The sequence below is a fragment of the Limulus polyphemus genome, unplaced genomic scaffold, assembly GCF_000517525.1.
Source record: "Limulus polyphemus unplaced genomic scaffold, Limulus_polyphemus-2.1.2 Scaffold24, whole genome shotgun sequence".
In the NCBI taxonomy this organism is placed as follows: domain Eukaryota; kingdom Metazoa; phylum Arthropoda; class Merostomata; order Xiphosura; family Limulidae; genus Limulus; species Limulus polyphemus.
The window spans coordinates 634,414-641,876 of NW_013665634.1; positions in this window are offsets into that span (position 1 = coordinate 634,414).

Below are 7,463 nucleotides of genomic sequence, written 5' to 3' on the forward strand. Positions count from 1 at the left end.
CCTGGGTGATACATATATGGTACAAGGCATATCTATTTTTACTTATTGTTTTATATAAACAAAATTTTAGTAATTATAAGTACTATGTAAATAATCTATGCTTGAAAATTAACAATCGAATTATGGCATAATACATTAAATTAGACTTGCAATTAGGGTTATATTTAGTTAAGGTTTAATATAAATGGTTTATCATTATACAGCAAGACTCTTCCTTTCAAATAAAAATAGCTTATATAAGTGACTACATTACTTGGATGATTGCCCCTTCTTATGATTTAGTAAGCATTTATACATATAAAAATGTTAATTATAAATGTGTAATTAAAGAATTAAGAATCATAACTTCAAACTAAAGCTCATCGAAATTAAAATTTTAAGAGCTGTTTTCCTATTACTCTACGTAATGCAGACTTTCATAGTGTGTGTTAATTAAGATACCATCTGATATAATACTAAGTTTCGCACATAACATTTACATAAAGTTATTCGATCAGCAGTACAAATATTTCACAAAATTTTGCGACAAGAAAACGTCTTATTTTGGGGAATTTTTTAAATAAAAAGCTCATCTTCTTGTAAACCAAGCTTAAGAAGCGATACCTCATGCCAAAATTAATGGAAACAGCACACAGAGATATAGGAAGTTCGCCACTGATACCCACTCTAATAAGAATTGTAGCTGGCCATCTTTGGAGTCAATCACAATCTACAACTTGTTATTAACAACTACCACCAACCATTGGTACGCAGGTAGTGAAACAAACAAACGTTTCTTTTGCGAGGAGCCTTAAATGTAATGGGAATTTGAGGCCTGTCCTTTTTGTTCCTAAAGTGACATCACAAAATGGTATATTTGAATTCAAGCCAGTGTCTTAAGCTTATCAAAGTAGATTTTGGACGACATTTCTTTATAATTACTGCTGGACATAGCGTGCATTATGGCAACGTGCTGAAAGAGGTGTGGTTCTTTAAAATGGAATTTCATTAATGCATGGTGTATTGTTCAAGATAAAAAGGCATCCACGACTCCCTTAACTGTTTATAGTGGACTTAGTCCAAGCCAGCTATAATTGGTTCATACTATGATACTTAAATTACATGGCCGTCAAACTCTGATTGGTCCATCTGAATTGAGTACTAAGTAGTGAAAGACATTGTCCCACAAGATTGCAGCCCATTGTTCTTCACCCAAAATAGCACTACAAGAACCATTGTTTGGGCTGATGTCCATCTGCGAAAACAGAAGCATGGAGGATTCCTGCACATGAGAAACGTGCAGTTTGGAAACTACATGGAAGTTTCATGAGTTTTAGAGACGTGTTTTATGAAAATTAACATTATTTAATTTGTATGTTTTTTAAACAAAGGGAAAAGGCATATTTACTCCAATAAAATGATCATTAGTTAATTTAAATGTAAAGCAAAAACTAGTGTCTGAAGATGAAATTGTTTGATTGTTTGTTTGCAATTAAGCACAAAGCTCACAAAGGGCTATCTGTGCTCTGCCCACCACGACTATCGAAACCCGGTTTCTAGTGGTGTAAGTCCGCAGACATACCGCTGTGCCACTGGGGGGGCAAGATGAAATTATGGGAACTTTCATATTTCTGTGAAATGCATTTAACGTTATAATTTTTTCTTTGTTATTACTTACTTATTTATTGCATTTAAATGCCAGAAAAAAACTTGTTTTGATAAATGTCGGGGTCATGAACAAAAGAGATAAAATATATGTTGAGATACGAAATCAATTTATAGTAGTTGAACAAAACGCACGGAACTAGAAATAACGTCTAAACACCGCCTGGATTGCATGCTGACATATATATATACCACACACACACACAAAAATCAATGATGCCAAGCTTCTATTGTTATTCACTCATCCATCCTTTCATCGAATCAGCGAAATGAAATCACTATTCGACCACAGGAAAAAACTAAAATCTCAGGTTAAGCTAAAAGCTGGTTCTTTTGTGCATGGGAGTGCGATGTGGGACGGAGATGAATTTAGATTTTGTTACACAATTTTGGGAAAAAAATAATTCTAAGAAACCCATACATTTTAGTACTGTAATAACACTTGGGGTTATGTTGCTTATTTTTAGCAGCCGAAATAACATACTATTTAACATGTGAAAAAAGTTCTTCCAGGAAACTATGTGTAAAATTATGGCCGAACACCTGAAAACACCTGTAAGGATAAAGCTGATAAATCAAATGTACACAGGTGAGATTCTCCTCCCACATCGGTCTTCCCAGCATCACAGTAGAGAGGTTATTTTTCTTCAGTGAGAACGGGATTCGTCTTGGAATTATTGTAGTTTGGACTTTGCTATTGCAGTCAACATTCATAGCAATGTAAAACAATTATTGTTTGTGATAAAAAAGCATTATAAGCTTGGTTGTGAATAAAGTAGCACATGATACTGTGAAAAAACTGAAAGGCCAGGTTTTTAAATACTGTATACCTATAAGGAAGACGTTTTCAACAAAAAATGGCCATTTTGGGGGCAAACAGAAAAAACAACAACTGAATGTGAAAAATTATGATAAATTGACATAAGGCTTTAGAAATAAAACTCTCAAAAGTAATATTGGGAAACTTTAGGGAGTCATTTGTTTCGTGCCTGCTATATGTTAAAACAAAAGAAAAATCGAGAAACGAAATTGGCAGTACCTTAAGGTATAATTTAGTTAAGACACACAAATGAAACGGCTCTCATTTTGTATTGTTTAATATCTACGACATTTTAAAAGCTAGTTAACATGTGTTTCACACAAACACACACACACACAAAATCTTCCTTATTATTCGTAGTTACGTTGGTACCGCTTCAATTTCATTTCAAGGTTGTTGACAGCCGCTTGAGGGCGTGTGTGGACGAATCAAATTCTTAATCAGTTTCTTGTGTTCAACAAAACCCCTCATCTTTTCAGTCGTCTCCACTAATTTTTTCATTCAGTTATGACTGAAGTATTTTGCTTTCAGAAGAAGCCATGCCAAGTAACAGCAGATACTACAAGATATTAAAATTGAACGGGAAGCTCTATGGCTATACGAAAGCGTGAAAGGCCAATAATAGGAGTAATCATTCAACTGACACGGCGTCAGCTGAAGCTGTCTCGATTGCTTACAAGTTTCTTCCTATAAGCTTCAACGCAAGATGGCGCAAAGAGCACAGGGAAGGTATACTATTGAAGACGGGTCCATTATTTTCGCTCTGAAAAAAAAATACTGTTTGATTAGAAAGTAAGATTATGATGCTTCTGTAGGCATTACCCCAGCAGGTATTTTGTGAGAAGCGGCTATCAGAGACGTATGTGTACAGTAGGTGGATGTTTTAACAGGAAGTGAAACGTACACAAATCGGGAGGAAAATAAGGTAGCGTTCACACAACACCTGCATTTGACGGGCCCCGGAGGCAATGTACGAACGGGGAGGGGGAGGGCTATGTCAGCATGTGGATGTGGAGAACTGGGGAAATTTGACAACTTAACTTTCTATTTTGCTTCGAAATGTTCATGGTGCTACTAACTGAAAATGAGAAGAGGAGCTAAACCACTGATATTTAAACAGATTCAAACCGAAATTGTATAAAAAACAGTTTTAAAGCTTTAATACAGCAAAGTCTTACACTTACAATTGAACGCTTCAAGACTTGAAGGCGGTTATTCAGTATTTACCCCAGTATTTTTTTTCAGCGTGACAACTACTTTCACAGGTACAAGTCCCGCGGTGTCTTGGAAAATAAATTTAGTTATGCTGATTCTACAAACCAAATCATCTCTTACTCTCGGCCTTAACATACCAATCTCGTGGAAATAAGTTGAAAGATCCGGCAGACTTTTATGTATGGATAGCAACTCCAATTCAATTACGACATCTACTGTGTGATTTAGAACACAAATGCATGTAGTGCACGTTCTATTTAGGTGGACCCGTCTTCCACACGGTTCTAACAAGACATGTAAAGGAAGAAATGAAGCAAGCTTTTCTTCATCCTCTGTACAACTGTTTTAGGTGATGAAATATGCTCTTAGTAATAATAGAAAACGTCATGAATCTATGGGCAACACATTTAAATAATTTCACGAGTATTATAGCAAAATACAAAACATCATTATTCAATTTTGTCAATGCTTGAAATAACGTTTAAGAGTAAATGGCTACAACACCAGGTCATTTGATTTAGTCTAGTATGTTATATTTAACTGCAACATAAAAACTGCATTTAGTAAATATAGCACAACTGAAAGTGTTTAAAATATATCCAGTCCTATTTTAAATTTGTTGGTTTATAAAGTAACTAAATTATTATTTATTTTTATTGAAACTATTTCAAGATATTGATAATTAAATATGTATATAATATTCTCTTTTCTGTTTCAACAACTTAAAAACTTTACGACTGGTTATCAAGATTAAAGTACTAAACAGTGTTTCAGCTGAAACAACAATAAAGTATGATAGTCCTTGCGGTTGTTTTCTCTGCACAAATGAGATGTTTCCACTCTGTCCACCGCGGGAAAATCGAACCCCGGAGTTTTGCGTTGTAATTCGGTAAACTAACCCCTGACCAACCGGAGAACAAAGTGTGATACAGCTGTTATATTTTCCTCGCAAATAGTATTTAAGTGGGAGTTTCATCTTCCGTTTTTAAGATATATCAAACTTTGTTCTGAAAGTGTAAAATAATTAGCTTCAAGTTTTGTAACAAACAATAATTAAAATAATACAACAATGCTTGAAACTACTTTGGGCTAATACGTCTGTTTTTTAATATACATTCTCTTAAGTAGAGTTATTAACTGTTAACAGTTGAAGGTCTGAAATATGATAAATTTTCTCTTAGGATGCAATATAGAAAACTGTGATGTAGACTATTCTAAAAAAAGTCTACAATTGTTTATATAAAATATTTTAGTTAGCAACCCTGTAGATATGCATTTATCGTAAGGTTTAGAGTACCTCATCAAGGATTTTTACAGTACCGAAGAAATAGAACATTTCTTGAAGGATTTGTACAATATAGAAAGATTAGGCCCCTTTTTTGAAGAATTTCTACAGTATCGGAGAAATAGAGCATTTCTTGAAGGATTTGTACAATATAGGAAGATTAGGCCCCTTTTTTGAAGAATTTCTACAGTATCGGAGAAATAGAGCATTTCTTGAAGGATTTGTACAATATAGGAAGATTAGGCCCCTTTTTTGAAGAATTTCTATAGTATCGGAGAAATAGAGCATTTATTGAAGGATTTGTACAATATAGGAAAATTGGTCCCCTTTTTTGAAGGATTTCTACAGTACGGTAGAATTAGAGTATCTCAAAAAGAATTTCAACAGTACGGGAAAATTAGTGCATTTCTTGCAGGACTTATACAGTATTAGTGAAACTAAGTACATATTGAAATATTTTTCTTGCCGCAAAAATATTCAAACTTCAATTGACCATTTTACAAGCTATCACGTAAAATATCTGCAAGCATACTGTTTATAATGAAATATTCATAACTTTGTTTAATTTCCGTAGGGATTCTGATGAGTGCGTTGAAGACCTTGGGGAAGAATGTTCTTAATGAATAAAGCATTAAGTTTAATACGTTTGATAAGTTGGAGCATTTCAAACTTGTGTTACGCCTAGCGCCAACATATTGTTTTAATATTAGTTCAAATTGAGATGAAACGTGACGGCCTCTTCTCTTTTATAATCTAATGAAGAAGAATATGATGATGATGATGTAGTAATATTACTTTAGTCTTTGCTTGAGATACATTAATGCTTGCCAAACATCAGTGTAAAAGTAAGCTTTTCATGATCCTATTATCAGAGTCCATCAGAGCAAGGATTAAAGCTAGTAACTTGGCAACTCCTACAAGAAAGGCCTTGTTAACGGACCTCATACGTCAAAGAAGTTTTCGGAAGACGTTTGGAACTGCTAGTAAAAGTCTTCATCAGGTGAGGATTTGCGCTAGCACTTCGAAACCTCGTCCAAAAACCTCCTTGCCAGATGTAGCCAATTAACAAATGTATTTTTCTCTGTCTAAACCTTCCCCCAAGTAAGTCGAGTTTTTAATCACAGCGTCTGTTTCGTTTTTAAAACTTCTTAACAAATGTGTCACATGAGTTAAGGAAAGCGATTGGCTTGTGAATTATTAAATCAATACTCTTCTTTATGCAATTGTTTTGTTGAATTAGTACCTGCTGGCTACTGTCGCAGATGTTAGCCACTTGTGTAATCATTGTGATTATTGTTAGCCATGTTAACCTATAACCTGAAGGCTAAATGACACATCTTATTACCCTAGACATTTAAATAAAAGTATACAATAACTGACTTTTGAGGCCTGAGGAGAAAAAACGTTTCTTCGCTTAAAGCCAGTAAAAGTGTTGTGTTGTACTTAGTAATTACTTAAAAGTTTTACTTACGAAAGAAAGTAGTAAAATTTATTTAAGGTAATTGCAAAGAGGAACTTTGCTGAGCTTTTAATTTAATATAACTAACTATATGAAATTTGACAAGATTAGAATATCAGCATGAACAATAGTAAAACAAAGGTTTAATCAAAGTTAAAATAACTGATCATAATCAGAAAAGATTAGAATATCAGCACGAACCATAATTAAAAAAAAGGTTTAATCAAAGTTAACATGGCTTATCATAATCAGAAAGGATAAGAATATCAGCACGAACCATAATAAAAAAATGTTTAATCAAAGTTAACATGGTTGATCATAATCAGAAAGGATTAGAATAACAGCGCGAACCATAATAAAAAAAATGTTTAATCAACGTTAACTTAGCTGATCATAATTCTGAAGTAGAAGTAGGATAGCTGGTTAATCGTAATATTTGAGATTAAACAACTAACTGATTTATGTTCAACTGTGATTAAACAAGGTTATTGGTTATTGAGACTAACTCTAATCCATCTAAATAAATAACAGTTTAGCATAACTGATCCTTAATTTTGGGGATTAAGCAAAAACTTACTTAATATGTGCAACTGTGATCAAACAAGTTAAAGTATGATAAAACTTTCTAGAATGGACGGCAACTGCCTATTGTAGAGGACGACGTTTCGAAAGTCTTCCGCCTTTCGTCTTCAGATCAAGGTTAAGATTAACATGAACAGAGTCATACATTTATGGCTCTGAACATGATTATAAATCCCCTATCCCCGATTAATTAAGCTTGCAAATTAGCATAAATACATTAGCTAATAAATCAGTTTAATATGCCTAACTCTGATTAAATTAAATTACAGGGTAACCCAACTATAAGGTTAGTGTTTAAATAAGTTAACAATTTACATAAGGAAGGTAAACAATAAGTCAAGTTAATATGGCCAACTGTGACTAGACAAGGTTACAGGTTCATCCTATGATTGAACAACTTAACAAGTTAGTATATCGGAATTAAACAACAAGTCAAGTTAATATGTCCAACTGTTACT